Consider the following 19,893-nt stretch of genomic DNA (forward strand, 5'->3'; position numbering starts at 1 on the left):
AAGGCTCCCTCATGCTTCATCCAAGTCAGTACCCCCTCAAGGGTATCTACTATTCTGACCTCTATCACCCTAGATTGATTATGCAAATAAAACTTCATATAAATGGAATATGACAGAATGTACTTCTTTTGTGCCTGACATTTCATTTAACTTTATGCCTGTGAGGTTCACTCACCACAAGTAGCAGTAATTCATTTTTTTTATTGCTGTACAGTATTCCATTGTATGAGTGCACAACAATTTGTTTACCTATTTTATTGATTGTGGCAGATTTAAGATGGCTGTAAATTCTTTGACACTCCTCCCATTGACAGTGGAGTCCCTGTCTCCTTGAATTGGGCTGGCCTGTGACTGCTTTGGCCAATAGAGTATGGTGGAGGTGAGCCTAAGCTGGTTGCAAACCTAGCTTTTAAGAGGTTGGGCAGTTTCTGCTTCTTTCCTCTTGGAGCCCGGAACCGCTATATAAGAAGACTGACAACTCTGAAGGCGCCATGTTGCACAGAAGCCCGAGCTAGCCATGTGAAGAGGCTGAGGGTAGACAAAGAGAGCTTCCTTGCCAATCCCCACACCTTCAAGTCATCCCACTGAGGCCCCAGAGATCACAGAGCAAAGATGTGTGCCCTGTCTGATTTCCTGACCCACAGAACCATAAGATATAATAATACTGATATACTGTTGTGTTAAGCCTCTAAATTTGGGAATTGTTTGTTACACAACAATTAATAACCAGAAAACTACTGTTAAATATTTCGGTTGTTTCCAATTTCTGGCTATTAGGAATAAAGTGGCTACGAACATTCTTGTACGTGTCTTTTGGTAAATGTAAGCCCTGTTACTCTTGCATATTGCACCATCACCAGTTTTTCCCTCTTGCCTGGATCATTCCCATCAATATGCAAGCATGCTGCAATTTCTCCCATCTTAAAAAAAAAAAATGTTCTGGACCCCAGCTACTGCCCCGTTTCTTTGCTCCCTTCATAGCAACGCTCCTTGAGTTATCTACCCTTCCTGTCTTCACTGCTCCTCCTCCCTTGCATCTACTCCAGCACCGCTTTTATCTCCTCTACTCCATAGAAATAGCTCTTGTTGATGTCCCAAGGGCCTTTATACTCCCAAGTCCACTGGGTATTTCTTGGTCCTTATTCTTACTAGACTTTTTCAACAGCACTGGACACACAAGATCCCTCTCTCCTCATTGCAGCACCTTCTTCGTTTGACATCTAGACTCCACTCTTGGTTGTCCTTTCACTTTTCTAGTCATTCCTCTTTAGCCTTGTCTCATCATGCCAAATCTCTAAAGGTTGACATCTCCCAGAGCAGTGGCCATACTCAATAGATGTTCACACCCAATCTCAAGGCTTTAAATACCATCTATTTGTTGCTGACCTTCAAATATATACCTCCAGCCTGGACCTCTCCCCTGACCCGTAATCAATTGCCCAATCGGATGACTTCATCTCTTACCTCTCTTCCCCTCACCTTACCATGCTCTAGCTTCACTGGTCTCTTGCTTTCTCAGGAAGTCCCAAGCTCAATTGCACTTAGAGCCTTTGGTTTTGCTGTTTCTGCTGCATGGAATGCTCTTTCCTAGATGTGTGCATGGCTGGCTCGTTATCTTTCAGAACTGAATGAGTGAACAAATGAATGAGTGAATTATTTGAAAGATATGTTTTATAACTTTAATAGTATTGTTACTAGCATCTTTTATCATTAGCCTATATCTTGAATATAAAGATGAAAAGACTGGCTTCAATCAAGTAACAATTCAGGGGGTTTTTGTCTTCAAGACACCAAAGAGCTAGGTGATGGACATTTTCCTCTGCAGGGTGTTTTGGATCAGAAATAAAAAGACTGGAAAATTTAAATTAGACAACATTAGACCTCACACTCTCTGCCTTCTCATTTATAAAAGGAATGTAACCTGGAATTTTCTACCAGTCTTGCCAAATCATCAACCTAAGACATTGGATCTCATTTGGATACTGCCTATTTGGCAGATATATATATATGTGTGTGCGTGTGTGTGTGTGTGTGTGTGTGTGTAGGTGAAAAGACCACTTGGGGTTCAGCATCAAGTATTTCACTCTATGGTTTGGCATCATCAACTAACCTCCTTATAGTTCCACTAATTCAGGAGGAAGCCCAAGGAAAGAATAAGACCTAAGGGTCAACCAGCTTTTTCATTAAAAAGTCTGCTTTCCTTAGAGGTGAAGACGATTCAGCCTTTAGAGTGTATTCCTCTGTAGCCCCAAAGAAGATGGAAATTTACCAGGTTGCCACTTAGCTAACATGGTAGATTGTGGGTGAGTGGAAGAAACTGACTAGTTTACATGGCTAATTAAAACCAAATTAACAGGGCTTCCCTGGTGGTGCAGTGGTTAAGAACCCACCTGCTCACGCAGGGGACATGGGTTCGAGCCCTGGGCCGGGAAGATCCCACATGCCGCAGAGCAACTAAGCCCGCGAGCCACAACTACTGAGCCTGTGTGCCACAACTACTGAAGCCCACATGTCTAGAGCCCGTGCTCTGCAACAAGAGAAGGCACCGCAATGAGAAGCCCGCACACCTCAATGAAGAGTAGCCCCCGCTTGCCGCAACTAGAGAAAGCCAGCGCACAGCAACAAAGACCCAATGCAACCAAAAATAAATAATAAATAAATTAATTAATTTTAAAAAATCATAAAACAAAACAAAACAAATTAACAAGGACAAGATTCAATGCACCATATATCCAGAAACAGTAACTGGATGGGAAAGGACATTGAGATCCTTGCAGGGGTGTTTAGAAGAGAAGATTAAGGTGAGTCATGATGCGGGGAGGGGTGCAGTGCAAATATGTGGAGTGCTCTTATGTGGGAGAACGAGTGAATTTCTGCATCATTCCAGAGTGTCTAGCCCGACTCTCTGCAGGGCTAGATGTTGGATGCAGTCCAACACCAGCATGCTTGCTCTAATGCACAGACAACTTATGAACTTTTTTTTTTTTTTTTTTTAAATTCCTTCAGGCCCCAGTTCATTTGACTCATTTGCTATTTGAGGCCTGGAAGCTGGCTCTCAGATCCAACCCTTGGTCCAACCTTTGGCCTAGCAACTTCTTCCTTCATCCTGACTGCATTTTCCCCCTAGAAGGCTGCCTCTAGCTGCCTCTGGGTAAATACCTCGCTGGGTTTGCCAGGACTCACCAGTAGGACTTGGACTCAGAAGAGAAACTGAGACCAAGGAATTCAAATTGCACGGGGTAGGTTTCAGCTCCAGGAAGTGAAGGAGGCTGTCCTTCACCCTGTCACTGGGCATATGCTAGAAGTGACTGGAGGGTCACCTCTCCGAATGGAGCAAAGGGAACTCCTGCACTGTGATGGGGTTGAAGGCCAGCACCTCTTCCAAATCTCACCTCCCAAGGGCCCAAGAACTGACAATACAAAGTGGTTTAGGACTAGCCAAGGATATGACTCTTCATGTTCACGCCCATTTTGTATTCCAGAAGATGGTGAAGGTGTTCCAGATTTAACCATTTTGAGTCTGTTTCTTTAGCTCTAAAAATCGGGAAAATAAAAATACTATACCACAGGGGTTATTGTGAGAACTAGGGATGTTTGTTTTGTAAAACACTTGAAAATATAAATAGGTCTGGAAGGGAATAGACCAAACTGTTGACAGTGGTTACTCCCAAGGAGTGGCCTTGAATAAAAACTTTGAATTCTTTTCAATGAGCATGTATTAACTTTGCAATAAAAAGAGTAAAGATTTTAAAACATTACACATAGTATACACTGATTCTGTAATTACACATGAACCCATAAGCGTGTTTCTATGAAGACGGATATCCTTTCAGTCTTTTTCCCCCTTTGGGATGATACTGCTGACCATCATGTTATAATATGAGTTAACACCACTCCGTGCTATTACACATTCTTTGATAACATTCCTATAACGATGTCCAGAGATTTACTTAACTGGTTCCTTATTGTGTCTGTCTGGGTTGGCTCCAGTTTTTCCATATTATAAACAATACTGTGATGAATATTCTTGTGTCTATTTCTGATTATTCCCTTAGGATGGCTTCCTAGAAGTAGAATTGCTGGGTCAAAGGGAAAGCTTGTTTTCCAGGCTTCTGATTCTTGTTACCAAAAAGCCCTCCAGAAAAATGGTACCAATTATGTTTCTGCCAGCGGTGTATTGTCGAAAAAAATTGAAGTCCAACGTACTGAAACCATGAAAATGCAAAATAAATGACAGCAGCTGGATGGTTTCTCTGCCAGATGACCCAGGAAACTTGGAGTTGAGGAGGGAGATTCGTGGGCTGGTTCAGGCCCTGAAGGGAAGTCTTACTTTACTAGAACCTTGTCATTTGTAAACTGCTGTAAGCTTCTGTGTTTCATTTCCCCAGTAAGAAGCCCACTGGGTCAGATACACCCCCCTCCACTGCGGTATCTCTTGGCGTGAGCAGGGTGGGAGACACTCCCGCTAGCTCAGCCAGGCCCACCTTCTAGGAGCCAAGCTGATAGCGTGAACTGGTAACCCAGCCAGCCTGGCCAGCTTCCTGCATGACCTGCAGCTAGAATGAGCCTCTTTGCTGCCGGCCTCGCTGTCCTTCGCCCCCAGATTATCTGAAAACTGGCTGTGGATCAGGTCCTGCAAAGGAGCAGAAGCCCAGCCCTTTCCCCTCCCCTTATGCAGAAGCGGATCCACCCCCCCTCCCCCAACCCCCAACCCTGCTTGAGGTTTTTAATGAACCTGGGCCCGGCCTCACCAGCAGTACTGACGAGGTCAGCACTTTCTCTCCTATTCCCCACCACCACCCCAAGACCTAGAGGAAATGAATAACAATTCTTTTCATGCTTTCAAGTATTTGTTGTTGTTGTTGCTATGGTTATCAGGAGTCAAATCTGAAGCAGAAAGGAAGGGAGGCCTCTGGAAAGTCTTTGACCTCTTATTTCTTCAATAGCTTTTGGTTCCCAGCTTGTACTGTAATGTTTTGCCATTTCCAGGCTAAACAGCAGATGATGTGGTAGGGGGTGGCGTGGTGTGTGTTGGGGAGAAAGCATCATTTCTGGACAGTAGAGACATAGAAAACACCCGTGGATTAGTGAAAAAGACCACTGGACTCAATATCCTAGGCGTCTTCACACTGTTCTTCATTATAGCCCCAAAGTGGAAGAATCAATCCCCATGTCTATCCATAGCAGGTAAGTAAATTGTGGTATAGTCATGCAACAGAATACTATACAGCCATGAAAAAGAACAAATTCCATTTACACAGAACATGGGTGGCTCTCACAAACATGATGTTGGGTAAAAGAAACCTGACCCAGCCTGACTCTGGGTATCATATGACCCCATTTATACAAAGTTCAATAAGAGGCAAGATGTAAGTACAGTAAGTCCCCTATATACAAATGAGTTCCGTTCTGAGTACGCATTCATAAGTCCAGTTTGTTCGTAAGTCCAACAAAGTTAGCCGAGGTACCCAACTAACACAATCAGCTGTGTACATTAATAGGTTTATAATACTTTTCATGCAAATAATACATAAAAAACAAACACAAAAAATAAAGAAAACATTTTTATTCTTACAGTACAGTACTGTGAAAAGTTCAGTAGTACAGTACAACAGCTGGCATACAGGGGCTAGCATCGAGTGAACAGGCAAGAAGAGTTACTGACTGGAGAAGGGAGGTGGTAGAGCTGAAGGAAGGTCAGCGATTGGAGACAGAGGGCAAGCTGCAATTTCGCTCACACCTGACTTTGATGGCACAGATTCTGGTTCCTTGCTGGCTTCAATTCTATCTACCCTCTTGAAAAAACAATCCAGTGATGTCTGGCTAGTAGCTCTTTTTTTTTCGTCATAGATGACATAGTAGCACTGGATTGCATTCTGAACAGCTGCTGCAACCTTTGTGTACAGTTCTACATTCGGGTCCTGTGCCTCAAAAACTAACAATGTTTCCTCAAATAAAGGAAATCCCCTTGCCGTTTCCTGCTTTGTGAATCTCTTCAGTTCTTCAGTTACTGCTTCCTCTTGTCTCTCTTGGCGCTTCTTAGCAGTACCAGCTTACATCACCACTGCTTTTACGCTTGCTTCTGGACATCCTGAGCTTGAAATAAAGATATTGTACTACTATACTCTATACAGTACTATACAGTAAAGTACACAAAAGCACAACCACTTGTAGAGGATGCATGCATGTGACAATGTTCTCCAGACAGGTGAACTAACTTATGTGATTGGACATGGGAACGCACGTTTGCATCTTTGAAAGATCGCAACTTGAAGGTTCGTGTGAAGAGGACTTACTGTATAGTGTTTAGGAATGCCTATTGGGTAATACACTATTAAGAAAAGCAAACAGGGCTTCCCTGGTGGTGCAATGGTTGAGAATCTGCCTGCCAATGCAGGGGACACGGGTTCGAGCCCTGGTCTGGGAAGATCCCACATGCCGCGGAGCAACTAGGCCCGTGAGCCACAATTACTGAGCCTGCGTGTCTGGAGCCTGTGCTCCACAACAAGAGAGGCCGCGATAGTGAGAGGCCCGCGCACCGCGATGAAGAGTGGCCCCCACTCGCCGCAACTAGAGAAAGCCCTCGCACAGAAACGAAGACCCAAGACAGCTATAAATAAATAAATAAATAAATAAATAAATAATTTTTTAAAAAAAAGAAAGAAAAAGTCAAAAAAATGATGCCAGATCATTTGTCTTATTAAAAAAAAAAAAAGAAAAGGAAACAAGAGATTTCCATAAAAGTCAAGGTAGTACTTACCTCTGGTAGAAGAGATGGTGATTGGGGGGGGCATGATGGGGCTTCAGGTTGCTGGTGATGAGCTATTTCTTTTTTTTTTAATTGAGGTGTAGTTGATGTACAATATTATATAAGTTTCAGGTGTACAACATAGTGATTCACAATTTTTTAAAAAAATATTTATTTATTTGGCTGTGCCAGGTCTTAGTTGCAGTACGCGGGATCTTGGTTGTGGCCTGCAGGATCTTTAGTTGTGGCATGCAAACTCTTAGTTGTGGCATGTGGGATCTAGTTACCTGACCAGGGATCAAACCCGGGCCCCCTGCATTGGGAACGTGGAGTCTTAGCCACTGGACCACCAGGGAAGTCCCGTGATTCACAATTTTTAAAGGTTATATTCCATTTATAGTTATTATAAAATATTGTCTATATTCTCCATGTTGCACAATATATCCTTATAGCTTATTTATGGTGATGAGCTATTTCTTGACCTGGGAGATAGTTGTATGGATTTTTACTTTATCATAATTCTTCAAGCTTGCATTCTATGTTTTGTCCATTTTTAGGCATGTCTGTTGTTTTTCACAACTTGAAAAATGTGTCTGTGTGTTTTTGTGTCTGTGTATGTCTAGAAAGATTAAGAGTCACTATTTTCCAGAGTCAGTCACTAGCTGATGCAAACGTTCTATGTCTGTGATGTATTTCGAGGACCACTCTGAGGCCACACATGTTAGACCACCCTGGTGAAGGACAATTAGGACTGTGTGACAGGGCAGAAAAAGAAGGAGAGCAACCCAACCACTGAGTCACAAAGCTGTTGACATACTTACCTATTTTACCTTCTCAAAGACTAGAGCAGTGGGAATCACAAAAGAATCATTCCTGTTTAAAACATGGAGCATAATCTACTAGAAAGAAATGGAGTCAAATAGCCCGGAGTCAAAACTTGTCCAAGCCTGAGAGCTCTGTAAGACAGAGCAGAATAATCCCTTCTTCTAGGGCTTTGGAGAGGAATAAGCGAGCTAATCGGTAAAGCGCCTGAAACATGTAGATAATAAATGGTAGATATAGTATCCTCATTTTACTCAAGAAGACACAGAGCCCGGGTCTGGCTGGGACTTGCCCAAGGTCACCCAGCTAGCAAGGGGAGGACTAGAGAGTCAAGCCTGGGCATTTCCCTTTTGGAGCTCAGGGCGCCACCTCCCCACAAGCTGTGTTGTAATAGAAGTTTCCTCTGGGAGCTCAGGGGAGGCAGCGGGTACACGGCTGGGTGGGAAGGCTTGTCACAGAGGATGTGACTTTTGAGATAATCCTTGAAGAAAATGAGGGATATGTTAGGCAGAAGAGAGAGCACAGACCAGCCTAGGAGGTGTGAAAATTTGCAGAATCACAGGGGAATAGTTGGTGAACGATTAAGTCACTGAACTATACTAAGCATCAAGTTCCACACGCATGGGGCTGAAAGTAAGAAAAGCTGCCTTGCTTTTTTCAAAGTGTTATTCCAAGGATGGAAGGAAGGTGTATTTGAAAGTTCTTTATAAATTGTTCAGCATTACACACATGTAAGACCGTGTGTGTGTGTGTGTGTGTGTGTGTGTGTGCGTGCACATGTATCCCAGGGAAAATTTAATACTTGGCTCCTGTCTGTGGGTAAAAGAAGGAATCATGACCTTTCCTTTTGTCCTATGAGACCACTCCCAAGCCTGGGGCACAGAGGACTAAAGGAAAATTCCTGGAAGTTACTTAGAACAACCATTAAGCCTAGAGTATATGTATATACTGTTAGGCCAAACGTTGGTTTATTGTTAATAAGAGTTTATTGTTAATAAGCATGGAATTGTTAACACAAACTCTAGGATGACTAGTATCTGCTGGTAGCAAATTTCAGGGGGCAAGGATGAGCCCATCTTCTGGGAAAACTCTATGAACAAAGGACTGGCTTCATTAACAAAATCATTCACATTCTCCTGGCATCTTGTGCTCCTCTGAAAGTGTTAATAGCTAACACTTCTTCTGTGCTTACCATGTGTCAGACACTTTTATAAGTACTTTATATGATTTCTTACTATTAAATTAATAATTATAAAAATATTGTTAATCATCACAACAATCCTGTGAGATATGCTACTTTGCTCACCTCCATTTTACAGATGCAGAGACCTTAGGTAACCTGACCAAGGTCACATAGCTAGTACAAGGTGGAATTTGAACCCAGGCAGGTCTGATCCTAGAGTTCACATGCTTATCCATTTCTCTCTACTATCTTTCAGTCTGGTTAATTTTATCAATGACAGTGACCGTTTACAAGAAGAGACTGATTATTTACTTTATCTTTTTCAAATTCAGCCTAGAATCTCTACACTTCTTAAAGCCAAACTTTCGTCACCAATTTTGAATTCAATGGCACATGTAGAATACAGGTGAGGGTCACCTGTATCTCTGAGAGGTGTTTCTGAATGTTTATTTACTTGTTCATAGCTTTGAGAGTTTCAAAAAACATAAAAATGGCTGACCCACGTTCAAGAACTTTGAGAAATCCTAACGAAACCACCGATGATAAAGGCAACAGGTAGGACTGAATGAAGGTCTGTGATGATGGTGAAGCGGAGAAAAGAGTGAAGACAGAGGAGAGCCTGGGAAAGATGCAGAGCCTGAGAACCATGGGGCTCATCCGAGCTGTAATCAACAGGCACCATTCCCAGTAACGTGCAATGTTGGAGACAGCATGGTGCACTTTGACGGAAATAATGATGTTTAATTAATATCCATTAAGATATGTCAGCACAGCCCACCAAAACACACGGATAGGGAAAGACAGTTTAGTTTGTTTGACCCGGTTACTCTCTATCCTGCTTTCTTAACATCCTTTTTAAAATTACCTTCTGAGCTTCAGCCGGAAGTGGGTGACTTGGCAAGTGGGCTGTATGGCTGACTTTGTGCTGATGCCCTGGAGAAAGGGAAGGGTGTCCAGGCTCTCTGTTCCCCAGCTCCAAGTCCCAGACATCACAGAACCTGTCAACCACGGCTCCTTTCTGCTACAGATGATTAAGATGCACCCTACCTGAGCTGTGCTGCAGGCAGGCTTTGGCACCAGAGACAGAGGATTAACTCAAAGTGAGGTTTTTCCTCCAGCAGAAAAAAAAATTGGCAATTGACAGAACTAAGGAAACGAGCTGAGAAAAGGCCAGACAAAGAATAGTGGTTGGATGATTCATAAGGTGGGGTGCTCCTTTCCGGCAAAAGTATTATTATTATAAGATTGTAATCTTCTGGTGGCTGTCTTGTTCTTTAATGACTAAGTTCTCCTTCAGAATTTGAAGTGTAAGTTAGGTCTGGAAGGGGGAAAAAAGTTGAAGGGAAGGACTTTTGTTATAAGTGGGTCCTTCACCTGTGCCTTCCCTTTCTGTGAGCGCTGTGGCCATGACCTTGTTGCCAGCCTTGCAACCCTGCCCAGGTGATGTAATTCATTAGGTTTTTCCACCTTGGAAGACGCAAGGAGGAAAGAGCTTTTAAAATTCTGCCTTGGTTTGCTCCAAAGAGACCTGGGGATTATTTGTTGGTTACTTGCTTTCCTGGTCCAGTAACATTTTCCCCTGCTATTGTGAGGGCTTTCATTGTTTTAAGCAAATAATAGTCCAGGAGTAGCCAGGACTTTTTCTTTTTGACAGGAAGACCCCAGGAAGAGCTGTCAATTAGTAACCATTCACAACATACAATTGGTGCGCGTCTATCATCGTTTCCAGTGCTGCGGAAGAGCTAAATTTTGGACATCCAGCTCTAACTGGATTAACGAGGGGGAAATCACAAACATTGTCCCCTCGGGTTCTACCCGGAGAGGGTTTGCTTTGAGAATAGTAGTTTCTGGGACTTCTCTGGCGGTCCAGTGGTTAGGACTTCGCCTTCCAATGCAGGGGGCGGGTTCGATCCCTGGTCGCAGAGCTAAGATCCCACATGCCTCACGGCCAAAAAACCAAAACATAAAACAGAAGCAATATTGTAACAAATTCAATAAAGACTTTAAAAGTGGTCCACATCAAAAAACCCTTAAAAAAAAGAAGGAATAGTAGTTTCTATTATCGATCAGAAAAGAAGTTTAAGAAACGTGAAGTTCCATAAAAATCCTTCCATTAGGAGGAAGTGAGCAGTGACAGGCGTGAGGGGAGGTGGAGGTATAGAAGAGCAGCGACAAGATTCCGGTCACACGTGTGCTCCTGGAAAACGGGGTGGGGCCCAGCCTGGCCTGAAAGGAATTTTATTTATTTATTTATTTATTTATTTATTTATTTATTGGCTGCGTTGGGTCTTCGCTGCTGCGCGCGGGCTTTCTCTAGTTGCGGCGAGCGGGGGCTACTCTTCGTTGAGGTGCGCGGGCTTCTCATTGTGGTGGCTTCTCTTGTGGCGAAGCACAGGCTCTAGGCGCACGGTCTTCAGTAGTTGCAGCACGTGGGCTCAGTAGTTGTGGCTCGCGGGCTCTACAGCCCAGGCTCCGTAGTTGTGGCACACGGGCTTAATTGCTCCATGGCATGTGGGATCTTCCTGGACCAGTGATCGAACCCGTGTCCCCTGAATTGGCAGGTGGATTCTTAACCAATGAGCCACAAGGGAAGTCCCTGAAAGGAATTATTGATTCAGTTTCCCTTCCAGGATTAAAAATAAGGGATGTGCTGATGGTTAAATTGGGGTTTTGGACGTTATTTGCCTGGATTTGAATCCGGGATCTTCAAAGTATTTGCTGTGTGTCCTTTGTCTAGTTACTTCACCTCTTAGTGCCTTCTTTTTTTTTTTTCTTCTCTGTCGCTTTAGCTTTTATTTTTAGTGAAGTGGTAAACATCCATAATTTTAAAAAGTCAAATGGTTCTACAAGGTCAATTGTGAAAAACACAGCTCTCTGGTTCCCTTCTCCCTCTATTCCTATTTCCCAAAGATAACCCATTTCATCTATTTTAGCTGCTTCTTTGAGTGTATCCAAATTGCTAAATAATTTATTTTTAATAAATCATTTTTTTTTCTGATTGAATACCCTGTGTGAACGATGAAGATTTCGTCCTCTTACTTGCTACTTTAAACCACATGAATACATCCCTCCCCCATCCTCCTGTATATAATTTTTAGTTCGATCTATATTCAGTTTTTAGATGATTGTGACTGACAAGTGACTTCTCAAATGTAAAATGGGGAGGGACCAAATAATGAATCATGAAAAACATGGAGTAAGTGCTCAACAGATGTTAGCTATTATTATTAGGCTACATCATTGTAATACGTCTTCTGTAGCACAGAAATTCCAGAAAGTTTTCGATTAAATGTAGGACCTTGGGGCTGAATTTTCTCATCTGTAATATTCAGAAGCTGGATCAGATAAGGTCTGAACTGACCTTAAAGGTCTCAAATTACATTCTTTGCATTCTCCTAATGGAAATACTGAATCATACATCCTAGTAGTACCTGTTCCTGATACATGGCAACCTAGCAACAAGCAGGCTGAGGAGGTAGCTGGCCACCAAGCCTTTGATTCTAATAGTTTTCTATTATCTTATCAGAAGATCACAGCCCATGGTTCATGAGAGTGCAACCTGGTATAACATTTCTGGAGGTCAATCTGGCAATATTTATCCAAAGCCTTAAAATTATGTATACCCCAAATTCCATTTCTAGGAGTTTATCCTAGGACAAAGATAAATAATAATTAAAGATGTTGCAAGATAGCTACAAGGATGTTCACTACAGGATTATTTATAATAAGAAAAAACTGAAAAAATAGTGATAATCAAAACAGAGGATTGGTTAAATTATGGTGCATCTATGGAATGAAATGCAGTTGTAAAAATGATTAACAAAGAATTTTTTGACACGGGAAGATGCTTATAATGCATTGTTAAATGGAAAACACATTCTCAAACAATATATATACTGTGACCCCAGAGTGGTTAAAAACCAATATGTATCTCTCCACCACAGTTCACCAAATCCACCAAATATATAACCAGTCCATTAAATGTATCCATCAAAATCTACCAAAATATAAATGGTTTGCTTAAGACAGCGTTTCTTTTTTGTATTTGGTTTTTTACTAATTTTATCCAATGAATATTTTTTTTCTGAACTTTTAGTTTTTGAAAAATTAAAACATAAACAAAAAATAGAAAAAATTGTGATAGCCCCCCTCTTCACTATCTACCCATCACTGAATTTCAGTAATTTTTAACCCATGATCAATCTTGCTTCATCTTGTATTACTTTCTAATAGGAAAAAAAAATGCTACTTAAAATTTTTTTTCAAGACTCTCACCTTATAAGAGGAATTACTGTTCATTTCACCCCAACTACAGGACAAATAATAAAGAAATTAGCTCAAGATTCATAGTGGTCCAGTGGCATTTTTAATCATATCAGGAGCAAGTAAGAGCAATTCTGCACAGACCTAGGCCGGGTCTTGACCAGGCAACCATACCAGTCAAGAGTAGCTTCTGGTACAAGTACAGAAACCCACGGCTACCAAGTAAAGGTGGGAAGCAACTGGCTCTTGTGATCCCATGGGAGTGGGAGTGGGGGGCAGACAGAGGTAAAGTGTCCCTGGGGATTCAGGGAATTCCCTGGCGGCCCATTGGTTAGTGTCCCAGGACCCTAATGCTCCTCTCATGCCTCTGACCTAAGTCACAGGAGCAGCAGCTCACAGGCTCTCAGCAAATGATAAGGGGAGTCCCACTGCTGTCAGTCACACAACCTCGAGTGGCCTCTGTCTGGTAGGCCTTGGGTCAAGTGACTTCCCTATGACCAGAGGGCAGAGAGCCAGGGCCACACTGAGGTCGTTAGAGGTTCTCACTATAATGTTAACAGCAACAGCTTCTCAACATAAAGCACCTGCTCTGTGCCAGGCACTGTCTAAACACCATGTATACATACACTCATTTAAGCCTCACAACAACCCTAAGATGTAGGTGCTAGTATTAGCATCATTACCCTATTTTAGAGATGGGAAAACGAAGGCAAAAAGAAAAAAAAGAAAAAATCAAGCAACTCGTCCAAGGTTGTAGAACTAGTAAGTGACAGAACAGGATTCAAACCCAAGCAGCCTAGCCCTAGGTGCAGTGAACCCCTCTGTGATTCCATTGCTTGAGATTCTGAGCACCAAAAGTATTGTGCCTCTGGCCATTTATAATCCAAATCCAAATCACACTAAGTTCTGAAGGAGGGTAAGAAATTTAAAAAATTTTAAAAATGTTTCCTATGATGACTATGATTTTTGCTATTGCATGCTTTTCTCATGCTTCTGGTGCTGGTGCCCTAAGTAAATAACGCTTTGTCTGTCACTTGGATAACCGGCCCCAGGGTTTGGAAAGGGATTTCAGGTGGGCAAAGAGTGCACAGATGTAGTTCTACCAGCCAAAGGTGTGTTGGGTGTCCCCTGTCCCCCACAGGGCGCCCTCCAGTCAACTTTGGGGGCTCACTTTGAAAGCTTTGGCAGCAACTGTAGGCCTGACAGTCCACTTTTTTTTTAAAGGGTGATTCAGGGAACTCCCTGGCAGTCCATTGGTTAGGACTCAGTGCTCTCACTGCTGTGGCCCAGGTTCAATCCCTGGTTGGGGAACTAAGATTCCACAAGCTGTGTGGCGTGGCAAAACAAAAAAAGGGTGATTCAAATGTTCAATGTCTTTATTGGGGTGGTGGTTACACAGTTATATACCTAATACAAAATTCATCAAATTGAATACTTAATGGTGAAGTTTCAACAATTTTAGATTTATTTTTTACTGAGGTGACATTGGTTTATAACACTATACAAGTTTCACGTGTACAACATTATATTTCTACTTCTGGATACCCTGCAGTGTACTCACCACCAAGAATTTAGTTTCCATCTGTCATCACACGGTTGATCCCCTTTACCCGTCTCACCCTCCTCTCCACCTCCCGCCCCTTCCCCTCTGGTAACCGCTCCTCTGTTCTCTGCTTCTATGCGTTTGTTTTCTGACAGCCCACTTCTGTAAAAGCATGATGTGCATTCCTCTGGATTTCCATCTTCCTTCTTCTCTCTTTTATTCTTTAAGTGTGTTTGGCAGCAAGTAACCATAATCTTGACGATCAGTGCAAATCTAAGCCTTAAGAGGCCTATTATGTTCTTCAGAAGTCTGAGGGTGGTAGGTTTGACAGCTCAATAGTATCATCAAGAACCCAGGCCCTGAGAATTCCCTGGTGGTCCAGTGGTTAGGACTCTGTGCTCTCAAGGTCAAAGGTCTGGGGCGAGGCTGAAAAAAAAAAAAAAAAAGAACCCAGGCCCTTTCCATCTTGCCACTCTGCCTCATGTGTTAACTGTTATCTTCAAGCTCATACCCTATGGTCTCAAGATGGCCACCTCAGGGCAAGGCATCATTGTCCTCTTCTAACTTAAACATTAAAAAAGAAGTGGGCAAAAGGACTTCTTTTTCATGTGGTTCTTTTTATTTAGAACAATGACCAAAAAATCCATCCAAAAAGCATCTCAACAGGCATCTGTTTACTTCTCATTGGCCAGGAAGAGGTCACATGACCATGCCTAGACCAATTATTGGCAAAAGGGATGCTGGGCTTAGACCAATCAAGATTCATTCCCTAGGCAAGGGCATGCAGCTTCCCTGAGCAATATTTAGCGTCCGTGTGCAATGAAGAAGAAGAGGTGGCTGTTGGGTAGGCTGTCATGTAACCTCTTTCTCCTTCTTCTCATGTCCTTCCTCCCAAAAGGCCTAAAAAAAAACCTGCCCTCCCCTGGGGCAGGGTCAAGGTCAGGATTGGAGAATAGGGGGCATCGTTTGCTAATTAACACAATTTATAGTTATTCCTTTGCAGAATAATTGACCTCTGTATTTTCCTAATTCTCCTAAAGCCTCCAGAAGTTCTTTAATTCCAAGGCCAGAAAATATATTGTACCTTGTATTAGTTTCCTATGTCTGCTGTAACAAATTACCACAAAGTTGATGACTTAACACAAATTTATTCACTTATAGCTCTGGATTCCAGAAATCCAAAATCTGTTTCACTGGGCTAAAAGTCAAGTTGTTGGCCGGACTGGTTGCTTCTTGAGAATCCAGGGAGAATCCATTTCCTTGCTTTATTCAGTTTCTGGTAGCTTAGTGCCCCTTCCCCCATCTTCAATGTGGGTAATTCCACCAATGGCATCTGCTTCCCTATATCCCACAGCCTTCTCTGACAGACTCTTGCATCCCTCTCAGAAGGAAGGTTGTGATTATTAATGCAGGATAATCTCCGTATCTCAAGATCCTTTTTTTTTTTTTTTTTCACTTTGTCTCCAAGACCTAAAACTGAAAGCCACCAATCAGTCAGTCACATGGTGCTGGAACTCCTGTAGCACTGGAATGGAACTGACAGCCACAGGCAGACTTGAGATTCTTAAGTTAATCACACCTGCAAAGTCCCTTTTGCCATATAAGGTTAACACTGACCAGGAATTAGGACATTAATATCTCTGGGGGCTATTAATCAGCCTACCACCCACCCTAATACCTGATCCTCCAATCTCAAAAGTTCCTGAAAAGTTCTAATGTCTTCTGAGTGATGTTCAGCAGCCCAGCAGCTCATAAGTGTGGTCTTGGGGTCTATGGCTTAGGTTTGTGGCAGATGCTTGGGGTGATGTTTGTGCCTGAAGGACAGAACTCCTAGCAGAAGGAAGTCTTTCTTGGGAACCTGTGTGGGGGACATTTTTAACTCTGTGTGTTTTGTATTTTTGCAGAGGAATGAATCACATTTGCTTTAAGTCAGTGCACATGGAAGAGGTGGCAGATCCCATTAACGTGAAGTAACTTCCATCAAATCACATGCCCACGTTAGCTTTGTCACATTTTTAATGAATCCTTATTGTGGAGTGATGATTCCACAGGACATCTTAGGACGTTAAGTAAAGTTTTGTAGTGAACTTACAGACCACTTGGACCGTTTTCCTCCCCCTGCCTTTCTTTCCTTTTGTTCTGGTTTTGGTGGTTGCCCCTCTTTCACGTTCTCTTACGGTCATCTTTCAGATATTGGTAGCCTCGCATCCAGCTTTCCCTGGCATTTCTCAGCTTCTCTGGCTGGTGAGTATCTCCCATGGGCAGTGGCTTGTGACTCTTTAGCTGGTTTCTCTCCTGCAGCCTTGCCCACCCCCTGCAAACAGAAGCAAGTCTTGGGGCAGAACTTGTGGGGTCCCGGGCAGAGTCATAACTTAACCAGACACAGTATGTTCCAGGGACAAGTCAGTGAAAAGCTGGTAATGCTTAACAACCTTCTCTCTAGAAAAAAACAAACCTGATTTGTAGGATTTGCCAATTTTCGTGATGCAGATACACCCACTGCTGTCCAATCCAAGCTACTGAGGTCACCTAGACTGTGGAGTTGGGGAGAGATGCACACACCGCGGGGCCAGTGCAGACACGTCCTCATGACACAATATTTCAATAGTCCGCCTCTTCCGAAACAGGGAAGAACTAGTCAAACACATTCTCTCTGGAATTTTTTCTAAAGGAAAGCTTCCACGCTCTCACATTCTCCCCGAGTTAGTCTTTGGTGCAAGGGTATGATTAGAAGTAAGCTTTGATGTGGAATTGCACTTTGCTTTTAGTCTTTCCCACTGCCCCTCCTTCTTCCTTGTGTCAAGGGATGCTGGCTTACAGTCACTTTTACTGGCAAGATGGTCACCATGCCAGGGAGGAAAAGAGCTAAATATAGGCGATCCAGCTCCTGTGTGTCTCATGTGTTACACACAAGAAAATTCCAACTTAGTGTAGCCTCTGAGGTGAATTAGCTGAGTTATCTTTTCATAAAAGAAAGGGGGGTGGGTGGGAGATGTGAGCAGACAGAGTACGTCATTTAAGTGCTAAGAATCCGGAATCCAGTTAATGGTTTTGGCCCTCTTCTTAAATTCCTGTTCCAAAATGGAACGAATTTATTTCTCTTCCTTTCTGCAGCCCTGCACACAATGGGGTAGGGCACAGTGAGTGACAAAGTGACCCAAAATGCACTGTAGGAGGGAGAGGCAAGGTGGCCAGAGAGTCTACAAACTGCATGTGAGTCTTAAGTGACTTAGAATTGATCAAGCACTCAACTGTGACAGGAAATGCCGACATTGTCATAAAGTAATCATAATCATGAAAACTCCACATGTCTGGGCCAAGCTCTGCCCTGTGGTATGTGCTGTGCTATTTTACGGGCCTAGCCCAGAATACAACGAGGTAGAGGTGAGGGCCGGAGGGCACCCCACTCCCTGGGAAGCGAGGCGCAGACGAGGGCATCCGAATGTTTGTTTGGTTGAGCTGCTGTTTCACCATTGTTTGCCTCGTTACCAGTTATGACACGTGCCAGGGCAGGCTTTGCCCCCTTCATTCCACTGGCATTTGTTAAAACAACATTCACCAAGATCTGATCTGGATGTGTCTTTTGGCCTGCCTGTAACTTTCCACTTTCAGGGAGATGTAACGCGGAGTTTACAAGTCTTGATTTCACAGCTTTTTAAGGACAAGGATTTTAAAGCATAAACCTGGGAGAAATTTTATTATTTATTTATTTTTTGGCCACGCCGCGCAGCATGTGGGATCTTAGTTCCCCGACCACGGATTGAACCCGTGCCCCCTGCAGTGGAAGCTCGGAGTCCTAACCACTGGACCACCAGAGAAGTCCCTGGGAGAAATTTTTTAAAGAGGAAAGGAAGAAGGGAAACTGAATTTCAGTTCTTAACTACCTACCCCCTGGGCATTGTGCTTCCGAGTCCTTGGCATCAACTAAAGGATGATAAGAGAAGGAGGAAAAATGACTGATCGTGGGACTTTCCTGATGGCACAGTGGTTAAGAATCCACCTGCCAATGCAAGAGACGCAGGTTCCATCCCTTGTCCGGGAAGATCCCATATGCCGCGGAGCAACTAAGCCCATGCGCCACAACTACTGAGCCCACGCACCACGACTACTGAAGCCTGCACGCCTAGAGCCCGTGCTCTGCAAGAGAAGCTACCACAATGAGAAGCCTGAGCACTGCAACGAAGACCCAATGCAGCCAAAAATAAATAAAATTTAAAAAATATATTGATCGATATTGCCTAACAGAGATCCAGCCAAAAGGGGACACGTTCTGGACGTGCGTGGTCTGTCTTGGGTGGTATTCCCGTCTCCTACAGCAAGGCCTAGCATATGGTAAGGCCTCAATTAGAATTTGTTGTATGAATGAATGTAGATGATTGTGAAGATGCAGAGAAATAAAGAAATGTAGCTTCGAAAGGATTTTGCTAAGTATCTACACCTGAGCTGTCTAGGCCACAGGTCCAGAGTTAGGGTGAGTGGAATGAAAGGTCTAAGGTACAGAACTGAAGGAGGCACTCACTTCCAGTTTTATGCAAGTTCCAAGGCTGCACTTACTGGCATGATCCTGAGAGTGAGTGCCATCTTACATGTCCTAAATATTGTGCCCTGCTGCCTCACTCACCTCACTCCTACCCCCGCCCTGATAGTCCATTTAGAACCGACAAAGTATATTTTAAAAAATTGTTTCCCCTTTGGGCTTGGTCCACTAACTCTGCTCTGAAACACAGGAGATGTTTTAGGGAATAGGAACAGAGGCTGTTCTTACCTAGGAAACCAGTGACCACACAGCCAAGAGCTGTCAGGTAGACCTGGGTTTACTCAGCACTTACTGTGTACTTGGATAAGTCCGTTAACCTCTGGAGCTTTCCTTCTTCGTCCATAGTCCATAAAATGCAGATAAGAATACCCACTTCACAGGACGATTGTGAGCATTGGGAGTAATATACAAAAAGTGCCAAGTGCAGCACCCGGCACATAGTAAGTGCTCAATAAACGGGAGTCTTTACTGTGTTACTATTAGTGGTGATGCTGGCGATGCCACTTAGCCAACTCTTTAGGTGAAATAGAGCACACATACGCACTTGTCGAAAAAAATTCACAGCAGCTGTGTAGGAGGACAGAGCCGACATGTTTAGGCAAGCCAAGCAGAGCTCTGACTGTGTGCCAGGTGCTGTGCTGGGAGTTTTCCTGCATTTTCTTTAATCCCAGCCACTGATTATTCTTAGTTGATTATGTAAACATACTCGTGGACAAGAGATATGTTTTTAGTATAAGCATATCCCATGCAACATTTGGGACATACTTATATCAGAAAAAAAATTAATTAGTTGTTTT

The 19,893-nt window shown here is 43.1% G+C and overlaps 1 long non-coding RNA gene across 2 annotated transcripts; it reads right to left on the reverse strand.

Annotated features, from left to right (window-relative positions):
- Positions 1 to 5,551: 5,551 nt before the first annotated feature.
- LOC309630214 lies at positions 5,552 to 16,260 on the reverse strand. Of its 2 annotated transcripts, none has more exons than XR_014245535.1 (2): positions 9,619 to 16,260; positions 5,552 to 6,091 (listed from the first exon to the last, which is right to left on the reverse strand). It is a non-coding gene; the product is annotated as an uncharacterized lncRNA (long non-coding RNA). The 2 variants fall into 2 exon arrangements; XR_014245536.1 differs by having other exon boundaries at positions 5,552 to 6,096.
- Positions 16,261 to 19,893: the final 3,633 nt, after the last annotated feature.

The sequence above is a fragment of the Balaenoptera borealis genome (genome assembly GCF_965194805.1).
Source record: "Balaenoptera borealis genome assembly, chromosome: 5".
NCBI lineage: Eukaryota > Metazoa > Chordata > Mammalia > Artiodactyla > Balaenopteridae > Balaenoptera > Balaenoptera borealis.